Genomic DNA, 13,855 nt, shown 5'->3' on the forward strand with positions numbered 1-13,855 from the left:
GATGGAATTGCACACTTTCAAGTCAACTGGCTGTGATTCAAATGAAGGACCTCTGAAATAATGAGTTAACAGCCTCAACCAAAATCATGACAATTATATATGCAAAAGGAGCTAACTTCCCACTGATTGCTTGATTTAATTTCCTAATTTCGTACAGCTCCATCTCATTCATTCTGTAAAAAAAAAAAAAAACAACAACAACAACAACCGTTCACTTATTAACTCCTTTAACATGATCACAAACCTTGACAGGGAAGCTACTTAGAAAAGTGTGCAAACTCTCCAAACTGGAAAGGGATTATCAAGTCCAAACTTCTGACACAGAATCTTTTCTCCGATGTCATTGACAAAGAGACGCTCAACCAGATTCTGCCTCAAAGTTTTCAAGGAAATAATGAAGACTGACATTTATATGGCACTTTGCAGATAACAAAGCACCTTCAATCGACTGACTTCACCTAAATTATACTGCAGATGATGACATGGAGATTTTGAGAGATTAAATGCCTTGCTAGGATGACACAGCGAACAAATGGCTGAGCCAAGACTTTAATTAAGTCCTTAGACTCCAAACCTGTATTTCTTTTCCCTGTTGTCTTCCTGGCAAGGGTCAAGTGAGGTTCTGTTCTTTGCAAAGCATTCCACTACTTCATGGGACAGCTGTGATCATTTAAAAACTATTGAAGAGGCAAAGTCTATTTCCCTATAATTTAAAAATTTTGACAGAACCTTAAATAATGCTTATTATGTGAAAGACACTATTTGAAGAACCTTCCAAATAGTAATTCATTTAACTCTCATAACAATCACATGAAACAGATACTACTATTATCACCAACTTACAGATAAGAGAACTAGAGCCGCAGGTAAATGGCAGAGAGGGAGTCTAAGCCCAATTAAATTAATCTGTTTCCAGAGTTCCATTTCTGTCCTGCCTCTCACTTCTCTCATGATGACATCATTCTAGTCTCTGAATCAACACAGAAGAAAACAGCTTTTTTTCGTTATATACTAGCCATGCAAACACTTGGTAGCTCTCAAATGCTCTCCCCTAAACCTGTATCAGTCAGAATTCTATCAGAGAAACTAAATGATATATAGAACAAGAAATTATTACAAGTGGATAGCTTTCCACAACTGTGGGAAATAGTCTCTGTAATTAGTCTAAATAGTGTCTGTAATTCTCTTGTACTTATGCCTGATGCTTGCAGATATAGACCCAAGAGTTGAGATTTGATTAAATTAATAGTCTTTGCTATCTTATCAAGAGAATTCTTAAGTAAAACTGGCTTTTTTAAAAATCAAAAATTCCATGGCAGTGAAAAATACAGTCACCACAAGCAGAATTGGATGTCATTCCTTTGATTTGTGCTAAGGAGCCAGAAGTTTACCCACTACTACTTTTGAGCTATCAATATAATGCAAATATCAACACAGTGAAAAAGGAAAATAGCAGCTTACTATTACTATCATTATGAAAATAGCCTTGAACTTGCAGATTCCCTGAAATGGATTCAGGCACCCAAGGGATTCATGGACAATACTTTAATTTAGAGTAGGCTACCCTGAGAACCAACTGGAAGCAAACCAACCAAAACAAACACACACACACACACACACACACACACACACACACACAAGCACATGCAATCTGTCTCAAGACTAAAAATTCCCCATTGCCCACATTTAATTCAATTGGGCTAGCACAAAGAATCCCAGTTTCAAAGCAAAAGGAACTACAAGCATAGCTCTGTTATTAAGTTACCTATTATATATTTCGCCAGTGTAGACACAAAGGCATTTTTTAGGTAAAAGTGTATCACACCATGTGAAGGGAAAGTTATTACAAGATTAGCAACCTCTATTCCCATTAGAGAACAAAATCATTCCATAGGTCCTTTGGGAAGTCTTTTCCAATATCCTCACTATATTCTTGTTGGTTTCAGTATACCATTTCAACTATCAAGACCATTTTTATCTCCCAAGGCAACAGAAATAAAAATAAATAAGTGGGACCTAATCAAGCTTATAAGCTTTTGTTAAGCAAAGGAAACCATAAACAAAAAGACAGCCTACAAAACGGAGAAAATATTTGCAAATGATGCAACCAACAAGGGATTAAGTTACAAAATATACAAAGAGTTCATACAACTTAAAAACAAATGCTATCCAAAAATGGGCAGAAAACCTAAGTAGAAATTTCTCTAAAGAAAACATCAGATGGCCAATATGTACATGAAAGATGCTCAAAATCACTATTCAGTTCAGTTCAGTTCAGTTCAGTCACTCGGTCGTGTCCAACTCTTTGCAACTCCATGAACTGCAGCACAACAGGCCTCCCTGTCTATCACCAACTCCCAGAATTCACCCAAACTCTTGTCCATGAAGTCGGTGATGCCATCCAACCATCTCATCCTCTGTCGTCCCCTTCTCCTCCTGCCCCGAATCCCTCCCAGCATCAGAGTCTTTTCCAATGAGTCAACTCTTCACATGAGGTGGCCAAAGTATTGGAGTTTCAGCTTTAGTCTCAGTTCTTCCAAAGAAATCCCAGGACTGATCTCTTTTAGAATGGATTGGTTGGATCCCCTTGCAGTCCAAGGGACTCTCAAGAGTCTTCTCCAACACCACAGTTCAAAAGCATCAATTCTTCGGCACTCAGCCTTTTTCACAGTCCAAATTTCACATCCATACATGACCACTGGAAAAACCATAGCCTTAACTAGATGGACCTTTGTTGGCAAAGTAATGTCTCTGCTTTTCAATATGCTATCCAGGTTGGTCATAACTTTCCTTCCAAGGAGTAAGGGTCTTTTGATTTCATGGCTGCAATCACCATCTGTAGTGATTTTTGAGCCCCCCCCCCAAAAAAAATAAAGTCTGACACTGTTTCCACTGTTTCCCTATCTATTTCCCATGAAGTGATGGGACCAGATGCCATGATCTTCAGTTTCTGAATGCTGAGCTTTAAGCCAACTTTTTCACTCTCCTCTTTTAGTTTCATCAAGAGGCTTTTGAGTTCCTCTTCACTTTCTGCCATAAGGGTGGTGTCATCTGCATATCTGAAGTTACTGATATTTCTCCTGGCAATCTTGATTCCAGCTTGTGCTTCTTCCAGCCCAGCGTTTCTCATGATGTACTCTGCATAGAAGTTAAATAAGCAGGGTGACAATATACAGCCTTGACGTACTCTTTTTCCTATTTGGAACCAGTCTGTTGTTCCCTGTCCAGTTCTAAGTGTTGCTTCCTGACCTGCATATAGGTTTCTCAAGAGGCAGGTCAGGTGGTCTGGTATTCCCATCTCTTTCAGAATTTTCCACAGTTTATTGTGATCCACACAGTCCAAGGCTTTGGCATAGTCAATAAAGCAGAAATCGATGTTTTTCTGGAACTCTCTTGCTTTTTCCATGACCCAGCGGATGTTGGCAATTTGACAAATGCCCAGAGTACAGTGAGGTACAACTTCACACCAATCAGAATGGCCATCATCAAAAAAATTTACAGATAATTAATGCTGGAGAGGACAGGCAGAAAAGAGAAACCTCCTATACCATTGGTGGAAATGTGAATTGGTGTAGTCACTGTGGAAAGCAATATGGAGGTTTCTCAGAAAACTCAAACTAGAATTTCCATATGATCCAGCAGTTCAACTTCTGGGCATATATTCAGACCAAACTTTATAATTCAAAAAGATGCATGCACCCCTATGTTCATGGCAGCATTATTCACAATAGCCAAGGCATGGAAACAACCTAAATGTCCACTGACAGATGAATGGATAAAGAAGATGTGGTACACATATACAAGGGAATACTGCTGCTGCTTCTGCTGCTAAGTCGCTTCAGTCGTGTCCGACTCTGTGTGACCTCAGAGATGGCAGCCCACCAGGTTCCCCCATCCCTGGGATTCTCCAGGCAAGAAACTGGAGTGGGTTGCCATTTCCTTCTCCAATGCATGAAAGTGAAAAGTGAAAGTGAAGTCGCTCAGTCATGTCCAACTCTTCGTGACCCCATGGACTGCAGCCTACCAGGCTCTCTGTTCATGGGATTTTCCAGGCAAGAGTACTGGAGTAGGGTGCCATTGCCTTCTCCGACAAGGAAATACTACTCAAACATAAAAAAGAACAAAATAATGCCATTTTCAGCAAGATGAACACAATTAGAGATTATCATATTAAGTGAAGTAAGTCAGAAAGAGAAAGACAAACATCATATATAGATATCACATATGTGGAAATAGAAACAGACATAGGAAACAGACTGGTAGCTGCTGTGGGGCAGGGGGTTGGGGAGATAGATAGATAGATACAGACTGTTAGACTTTAACGTCTTTGAGTCTAGGGGTAATCTATATTTTTCAGTCTTGGTAAGCTCTCTACACCATATAGATAGATAAACAGACAGATAGATAGGTGTGTATATATATGAAATGTGCTAAGTGTTTGGTAGAGAGAGCTTACCAAGATTGAAAAATATAGGTTATCCCCACACTCAAAAGAGGTTTAAAAATCTAACAGCCAAGTACATATACTAAGAAAAAGAAAGAGATGACAATTGCTATGACGACAGTCCAAAAATCTGCTGAAGGACAATAATTCTCAACCAGGGGTGACATTACCTTCCAAGGAATACTGGAAATATTTGGAAACACTGTCAGTTGTCACAACTAGGGAGGTGCTGCTGACATCTAGTAGCTATAAGCCACGAATGCTGCTGAACACTCTACAATGCACAGAACAGCCCCCTCTCTCCCCACCCCCTCCACAGCAACAAAGATATCTGGCACAAAATGTCAATAATGCCAAGGTTAAGAAGCCCTCCTCTAGGAATAGAGAGGAGAAAGTTAACTTTAGTGGAGGGATCTGGGCAGCTTCTTAGAGATAGGGATATTTGAGTGAGACCATGATGAGAGAAGTAGAATTTTGACAGACAGGGATTCAGAGAGCAAGGAACTACTCCTGATGTCCTGGCTCAGGCTCTATAGTAAAGCACACATAGGCAGAGAAGGCCATTCTGTCAAATTGACAGGTAGTAGGTAGTCCATTTCCAGTTCCGAATGCTGGCATGGTTTTCATTTCAGTTGATTCTGAGTGCTTTAATGTCCTAATGTGTCACTCAACAAAAACAAAATTAATTGGGGGAACTGAGGTGCATGACATGATGTTAGAGTTTATGAAGGATACTGTTCTTCCTAATGAGACACGGTTCATGTCCTCAAAGTGTTAACAATAAAAGAGACATATATATTCACAAATACATACAGCAAACTTAACTTTATTGAAATAAATAAATTTGTATGACTCTGTACTGTTCATTAACACCAATCAATCACCTTAAGGAAACTCTTAAGGGTACTTCAACATACATGATATGTGCAGGCAAACTCCTACATGCATTCCAATGTGGGTGTGTGTGTGCGTGTGTGTGTGTGTGTGTGTGTGTGTGTGTGTGTGTGTGTGTGTGCTCAGTCGCTAAGTCTTATCTGCCTCTGTGACCCTATGGACTGCAGGACACCAGGCCTCCCTGTCCCTCACCATCTCCGAGAGTTTGCCCAAGTTCATTCTCATTGAATCGGTGATGCCATCCAACCATCTCAACCTCTGCCATACTCTTCTCCTTTTGCCTTCAATCTTTCCCAGCATCAGGGAAAGAACAGGAGGAGGAGTGAATGGCAAACCACTCCAGTATAAGATCTTGCCTCGAGAACCCCATGAACAGTATTTTTTAAAAGGCATGCATTCCAATATAATTAATTAATTTGGTGTACTTCTCTCTCTTCAGATGCTCCGTAGTCTGTCTCACAAGGTGGTCACAGGAACTCAGCCCTCCCCAAACTGAGGTCATTCATGTGCTTCCTGGGCACTGTGGTAGCTTTCACTGCCCACGAGGTTTATTATTACTTTTGCACACCCCTGGTGATCAAGAACATAGTACCATTGTTAAATCCAGATAGGAGGGAAAATACAAAAAAAAAAAAAAAAGGAAAAACACAGTCTCATCTTTGGCACTGAATGTTTGTCAGAGCCATTACTGGGGGAGAAATGAATTCTGTTGCTAACAGCATTTTCATTCTGGATAGCCCGAAACATGAGCAGCTGGGCTGAGATTGCCTTTTCAGAGTTCATGAGGGACTTTTACAGCTGTCACATCTAAGCAAGTCTTAAAAACCGTTTCTCGAAGCCAGACTTATTTGAGGCAAGCATCTGGTGACAAGTGTTGAAAGAATAACAAAACCCTCTGTACTCTGGGTTTCTTGACCTTCATGTTTATTCATGTTTGTCTTCTTCCCACACTCCAATCTCAAAACCATACCAGTGGGCTCCGCTTCATGTACGCTGCTGGAGACCAACAACACAAGAGGGGCTATGCTTATCTGCCTGACAAAAATCAACCTATTAGAAAGTTAACACGTCCGTTGACCAAAGAATGCAGGGAGCAGATTTGTTCAGCTCTCAGTTGGACCGTGGGTACTTTTTACTTGAACCAAACTTCAAGCACTATTCACTAAATCCCTTTATAATTAACTCTCTGTCAGCCAAGTAAATTATTTTTCATAAACTTAGAAGAGTTCAGAACGTACTTTACAGACAACGAAGATTTCTTTTACATTCCCAATTTGTTCTCCAGAGCTGCCTAGAAAGACAACCAGAAGGTTCCCAGAACTTGTGAAAACTCTCTGCTCATGGCCTGGATAGAATTGGCTGGTCAGTGAATCTGTATTATTTCAATGATTCAGTTCAGTTCAGTTCAGTCACTCAGTCATGTCCAACTCTTTGTGACCCCATGGACTTCAGCACGCCAGGTATCCTGTCCATCACCAACTCCCGGAGCTTGCTCAAACTTATGTCCATCACATCAGTGATGCCATCCAACCATCTCATCCTCTGTCGGTCCCCTTCTCCTCCCGCCTTCAATTTTTCCCAGTATCAGGATCTTTTCAAATGAGTCAGTTCTTCACATCAGGTGGCCAAAGTATTGGAGTTTCAGCTTCAGGATCCGTCCTTCCAATGAATATTCAGGACTGATTTCCTTTAGGATGGACTGGTTGGATCTCCTTGCAGTCCAAGGGACTCTCAAGAGTCTTCTCCAACACCACAGTTCAAAAGCATCAATTCTTTGGCACTCAACTTTCTTTATAGCCCAACTCTTACATCCACACATGACTACTGGAAAAACCATAGCCTTCATTAGACAGACCTTTGTTGGCAAAGTAATGACTCTGCTTTTTAATATACTATCTAGGTTGGTCATAACTATTCTTCCAAGGAGCAAGCATCTTTTAATTTCATGGCTGCAGCCACCATTTGCAGTGATTTTGGAGCCAAAAAAAAAAAAAGTCTGTCACTGTTTCCATTGTTTCCCCATCTATTTGCCATGAAGTGATAGGACCAGACCTATCTCTTCCCCAGTGGGGAAGCTCAGACTCATGCAGCCTGGATGCAGAGCCTGGATTCAGGTCATGCGGGTAGCAGGTGACAGGCTGAGACTATGTCCGAGTCTCATTCAGAGCAGTTTTCATTCATGATCTTAGTTTTCTGAATGATTAACTTCACCATAAACAGTAGCCAAAAGGAACTGACCAAATGCTGAGAGGAGGAGGCAAACAGACCAGAAATGGGAAGCTCCTTTGAAATCCACCTTATTTATACAGAATTCTAAGACTTCTAATCATTACGTAGGATCAATCCATTTAGGAAATGATCCTCAGTGTTCTCCAGACTAACTCAACAAATAAGGGAAGGATTACTGCCCTTTGTAATACACCTAAAGGGCAGGAAACCCTCAGGTGCTAAGCCAAGCTTATTTATTAAGGATGCAGAGTAAAGAAATGAAGTAGCACTGACTGTCCATCCATCCAATAGATGAGCCTTTGTCCCAAGATAGTATCGTCTTATGGACTGTGCTGAGGCAGATGTAACCAGCAATACTAAAGAGCCCTTTTGACCCTTGACTTGACCCCAGCTGGGCTCCCCATTAGCATCTACACAAAGGAAGTTGAAAAAGCAAAATGCATGTCCCCTTGATTCTGGCTTGTACCTCAGACTGCAGCCTTTTCTCTGACACCTGTTAAAGGCAGAGTTCTGCCCCTCACTCAACCATCCACTATGTGCAACCACTGCCCACTCCTTCCTCCACAACACACACACACACAAAGACACACACTCTCAGGTTACTACATAAGAAACAGGGAATTATTCCTGATGGTTTCAACTACTTTGTTTTACTTAATATTTTTTAAAAGTAACTTTTTTAAGTAAGAGGGAAAAGGAAAGGGGAGAGGAAGAAGGAAAAAGAGAAGGCAAATGGAGGAGAAGAGAAAGAAATAGAAGGAAGAGAAGGAGAAAAAGAAGAAAGCATTGCTGATGAGTAGAAGATTTTCTCTAATTCCAGCCTATGCTATTTTCTTCATTCAACAAATATTTATAGAGCATCTCTTATTTCAAGGATTGCTCACAGGCACTCGAGATAAAGCCAACAAAAAAGTCCCCACCCACAGGGAACTTCTGTCCTTTTAGGGGAAGATAATAATTTTTAAGTCAAGCTATAATCTAATATCAGGAAGTAATAAGTTTTATAAAAATACAAGGCAAAGTAAAAAGATGTGATATGAGTCTTGGGTTCAGAAAGGGTGTTGCTTTACCCAGGATGATGAGAAGGGGCCTCTCTGAAGAAGCAACATTGCAGCAGAGTCATGAATGAGGTTCAGGAAACTATAGGGGAAGAGCATTCCAGGCCCAGAGCCTGGGGAAGGGGCTGCTTGGGGTGATCCTGAGGAGCAGCAGGTTAAAGGGCAGTAATGAAGAGAGTGGTAAGAAATGAGGCCAGAGGGATTAAGGCTTCATTCCCAATGCAAGGAGCTCAGGTTCATAGATCCCACACACTGCAATTAAAGATCACACATGTCACAACTAAAGATCCCACATCCCACTACTAAGACCCAGCAGACTCAAATAAATAATTTTTTTTAAAAGAAAGAAATGAGGTTAGAAAAGTAAACAGGAACTAAATAAGGAAGGGCTTCACAGCATATCATTAAAACAGAAATGTATTCCAGGTATTGTGTGAAGCCACCTAAAAAGTTTGGGCAGGGGAGAGCCAAGATCAAACTTAATGCTTTAGAGGAATTATTTTGACTGCTGTGTGGACAAGTTCTGTGGGCTGGTAAGTTAAAAGGAGGGAGAATAATGAGGTTATTGTAGCAGTGCAGGAGTGAGCAAGGGTAGGCAAGAACCAGGGTTAACAAGAGTAGCCACAATGAAAATGATAAAACGTCAAATCTAAAAATGACTCTAGGGAGGCGGTCCTAAGATGGTGGAGGAATAGAACGGGGAGACCACTTTCTCCCCCACAAAGTCATCAAAAGATCATTTGAGTGCAGAACAAATTCCACAGAACAACTTCTGAATGCTGGCAGAGGACATCAGGCACCCAGAAAAGCAGCCAATTGTCTTCGAAAGGAGGTAGGATAAAATATAAAAGATAAAAAGAGAGACAAAAGAGGTAGGGACGGAAATCCATCCCAGGAAGGGAGTCTTAAAAAAGAGAGAAGTTTCCAAACACCAGGAAACACTCTCTCCAGTGGGTCTGTGGCAAGCCTTGGAATCTCAGAGGGCAAAATAACTGGGAGGAAAAATAAATAAATAATTAAAACTCATAGATTACGTGCCTAACAGCAATTCCCATCGGTGCAACAGCCCAGAGGCTGGCATCCCCCACTAGCAAGCTGGAAAGGGACAGGGAGGAGCGGGCAGCATTGTTTAGAATAAGGACCTGGCCGGAATGCCCTGAGGGCAATCTGAGGGACCTAGCTTGAGATAGCAACCCAGACTGTGGGATAGCTATCCCTAGATCCCGGGAAAAGCCCTAACCACTGCCAGGCACGCTCACAGAACAAAGGACTGAACAGAGCTAGCCAGCTGTGAACGGGCACATCCCCTGTCAGAGATAGGCAGGCAAGCGCAGCAAGAGCCAGAAAGGGGCAATTGCAGCCCCAGAGAGGCTTCCTATACCAAACTGCAAGCAGATTTCATTGCTAACCAAGGCTTCTTGGAATTCTGTACAGTTGACATCCGCCGGGAGGGCCGCAGCCAGAGATCAGCTTCCCAGAAGAGACACAAGGTGCACCCGTTGCACACCCAGAAAACCGAGTGGCTGGGATGGGGGAGGGGATAAGTCACAGCATTCAACTGGGGGCAACTACACGCGCCAAGGAACTGGTCACCTGAACTGCTCAGACCTGGGACGGGTGCAAAATGCAGGCCCAACCAAGTCTGGGCCTTTGTGGAGTACCCGAGAACCTGAACCTGGGCAGCTTAGACCTGGGAAGTGCATGCAAACCAGACAGTTCCTGGTAGCGCAACCTAGAGTCTGAGCAGTGTAGACTGGGAAAGCACACACGCCATGAGCGGGGGCAAACCCAGTGTGGCTGAATCACTGTGAACACACGCCAGTGATATTTGTTTGCAGTCTTCCTCCCTCCCCAAAGCACGACTGAAGAAGCTAGCCTAAAAAAAAAAGTGGCCACCACTGCGACCCTTGTGTCAGGGCAGAAATTAGACACTGAAGAGACCAGCAAACACAAGAAGCTAAAATAAGCAGAGGGAACCGCTTTGGAAGTGACAGGTGCAATAGACTAAAACCCTGAAGTTAGCACTGACTACATAGGAAGGGACCTATAGACCGAGAAAAGTACAAGCTGGACCAAGGAACTATCTGAAAATGAACTGACCCCACACTGTCCGCAACAGCTCCAGAGAAAGTCTTAGATATATTTTTACTATTACCATTTTTTTAATTTAAAATAAAAATTTTTTATTTTATTTCATTTTATTTGTCATTTTTAAGTCCCCATTACTCCTTTAGTTTTCATTTTAATAACCTACTATTATCTTGCAAAATAAAAAAGAGAAATACCCTATTTTTAAAGCAAACTTCATATATATATATATATTATAATTTCTGTGATTCGTGTTTTTGTTTGTTTGTTTGTTTTTTGGTTTTTGTTTTTTGGTCGGTTTTTTTGTTTGTTTGTTTTTGGGTTTGGTTTTTGGTTGTTTTTTTTTTAAATATTGTATTTTTCAGAATCTAACCTCTACTCAAGATTTTTTAATCTTTGCTTTTGGTATTTGTTATCAACTTTGTATCTTTCAGAACCCAATCTTCCGTACCCATTTTTACTGGGAGCGAGATCACTGGCCTGATTGCTCTCTCCCCCTTTTGACACTCCTTTTAAGATCATGGCATCTAGTCCCATCACTTCATGGGAAATAGATGGGGAAACAGTGGAAACAGTGTCAGACTTTATTTTGGGGGGCTCCAAAATCACTGCAGATGGTGATTGCAACCATGAAATTAAAAGATGCTTACTCCTTGGAAGGAAAGTTATGACCAACCTAGATACCATATTAAAAAGCAGAGATGTTACTTTGCCAACAAAGGTCCGTCTAGTCAAGGCTATGGTTTTTCCAGTGGTCATGTATGGATGTGAAATTTGGGCTGTGAAGAAAGCTGAGTGCTGAAGAATTGACGCTTTTGAACTGTGGTGTTGGAGAAGACTCTTGAGAGTCCCTTGGACTGCAAGGGGACCCAACCAATCCATTCTAAAGGAGATCAGTCCTGGGTGTTCTTTGGAAGGACTGATGCTAAAGCTGAAACTCCAATACTTTGGCCACCTCATGTGAAGAATTGACTCATTGGAAAAGACTCTGATGCTGGGAGGGATTGGGGAGAGGAGGAGAAGGGGACGACAGAGGATGAGATGGCTGGATGGCATCACCGACTCGATGTACAAGAGTTTGAGTGAACTCCGGGAGTTGGTGATGGACAGGGAGGCCTGGAGTGCTGCAATTCATGGGGTCGCAAAGAATCGGACACAACTGAGCAACTGAACTGAACTTTCTCCACCAGGTCACCTCTATCTCCCCGTTCCCCCTTTTCTTCTCTCTCCAACTCGGTGAATCTCTTTGTGTGTTCCAGGTTGTGGAAAACACTTAGGGAACTGATTACTGGCTGGATCTGTCTCTCTCCTTTTGATTCCCCCTTTTATCCTCCTGGCCACCTCTGTCTCCTTCCTCCCTCTTCTGTTCTGTGTATAACTCCGTGAACATTCTGAGGGATCCAGTCTGTGGAGAGCACATAAGGAAGTGATTACTGGCTAGCTTGCTCTCTCCCCTTTTGACTCCTCCTCTTCTCCTGGTCACCTCTATCTCCCTCCTCCCTCCTCTCTTCTCCATGTAACTTGTGTACCTCTCTGCATGTCCCTCATGTGGAGAAACTTTTCATCTTTAACCTAGATGTTTTATCATCGGTGCTGTATAGATGGAGAAGTCTTGAGGCTACTGTAAGAATAAGACTGAAAACCAGAGGCAGAAGGCTTAAGTCCAAATCCTGAGAACACCAGAGAACTCCTGAATCCAGGGAACGTTCATCAATAGGAGTTCATCAAATGCCTCCATACCTACACTGAAACCAAGCACCGCCCAAGGGCCAACAACACATACCACGCAAATTCTCCAGCAACACAGGAACATAACCATGAGCCTCAATACATAGGCTGACCAAAGTCACACCAAACCCATTGACATCTCAAAACTTATTACTGAACACTTCATTGCACTCCAGAAAGAAGAGATCCAGCCCCACCCACCAGAACACCAACACAAGCTTCCCTAACCAGAAAACCTTGACAAGCCACCTGTCCAACCCCACCCACAGTGAGGAGCCTCCACAATAAAAAGGAACCACCAACTGCCAGAATACAGAAAGGCCACCCGAAACACAGCAATATAAATAAGATGAAAAGGCAGAGATATACCCAGTAGGTAAAGGAACAGGATAAATGCCCACCAAACCAAATTAAAGAGGAAGAGATAAGAAATCTACCTGATAAAAAATTCCAAATAATGATAGTGAAAATGATCCAAAATCTTGAAAACAAATTGGAGTTACAGATAAATAGCCTGGAGACAAGGATCGAGAAGATGCAAGAAAGGTTTAACAAAGACCTCGAAGAAATAAAAAAGAGTCAATATATAATGAGTAATGCAATAAATGAGATCAAAAACACTCTGGAGGGAAGCAACAGTAGAATAATGGAGGAAGAAGATAGGATAAGTGAGGTACAATATAGAATGGTAGAAACAAATGAATCAGAGAGGAAAAGAGAAAAAATAATTAAAAGAAATGAGGACAACCTCAGAGACCTCTGAGGTTAAATGCCCCAACATTCAAATCATAGGAGTCCCAGAAGAAGAAGACAAAAAGAAAGACCATGAGATATACTTGAGGAGATAATAGTTGAAAACTTCCCTAAAATGGGGAAGGAAGTAATCATCCAAGTCTAAGAAACCCAGAGAGTCCCAAACAGGATAAAACCAAGATGAAACACCCCAAGACACATATTAAATCAAATTAACAAAGATCAAACACAAATAACAAATATTAAAAGCAGCAAGGGAAAAACAACAAATAACAAACAAGGGGATTTCCATAAGGAAAACAGCTAATCTTTCAATATAAACTCTTCAGGCCAGAAGGGAATGGCAAGACATACTTAAAGTGATGAAAGAAAATTACCTACAGCCCAGATTACTGTATCCAGCAAGGATTTCATTCAAATATGAAGGAGAAATCAAAAGCTTTACAGACAAGCAAAAGCTGAGAGAATTCAGCACCACCAAACCAGCTCTTCAACAAATGCTAAAGGATATCCTCTAGACAGGAAACACAGAAAATGTGTATAAACTTGAACCCAAAACAATAAAGTAATTGGCAACAGGATCATACTTATCAATAATTACCTTAAATGTAAATGGGTTGAATGCCCAACCAAAAGACAAAGACTAGCTGAATGGATACAA

Source organism: Oryx dammah, unplaced genomic scaffold (genome assembly GCF_014754425.2).
Source record: "Oryx dammah isolate SB20612 unplaced genomic scaffold, SCBI_Odam_1.1 HiC_scaffold_6, whole genome shotgun sequence".
Taxonomy (NCBI): domain Eukaryota; kingdom Metazoa; phylum Chordata; class Mammalia; order Artiodactyla; family Bovidae; genus Oryx; species Oryx dammah.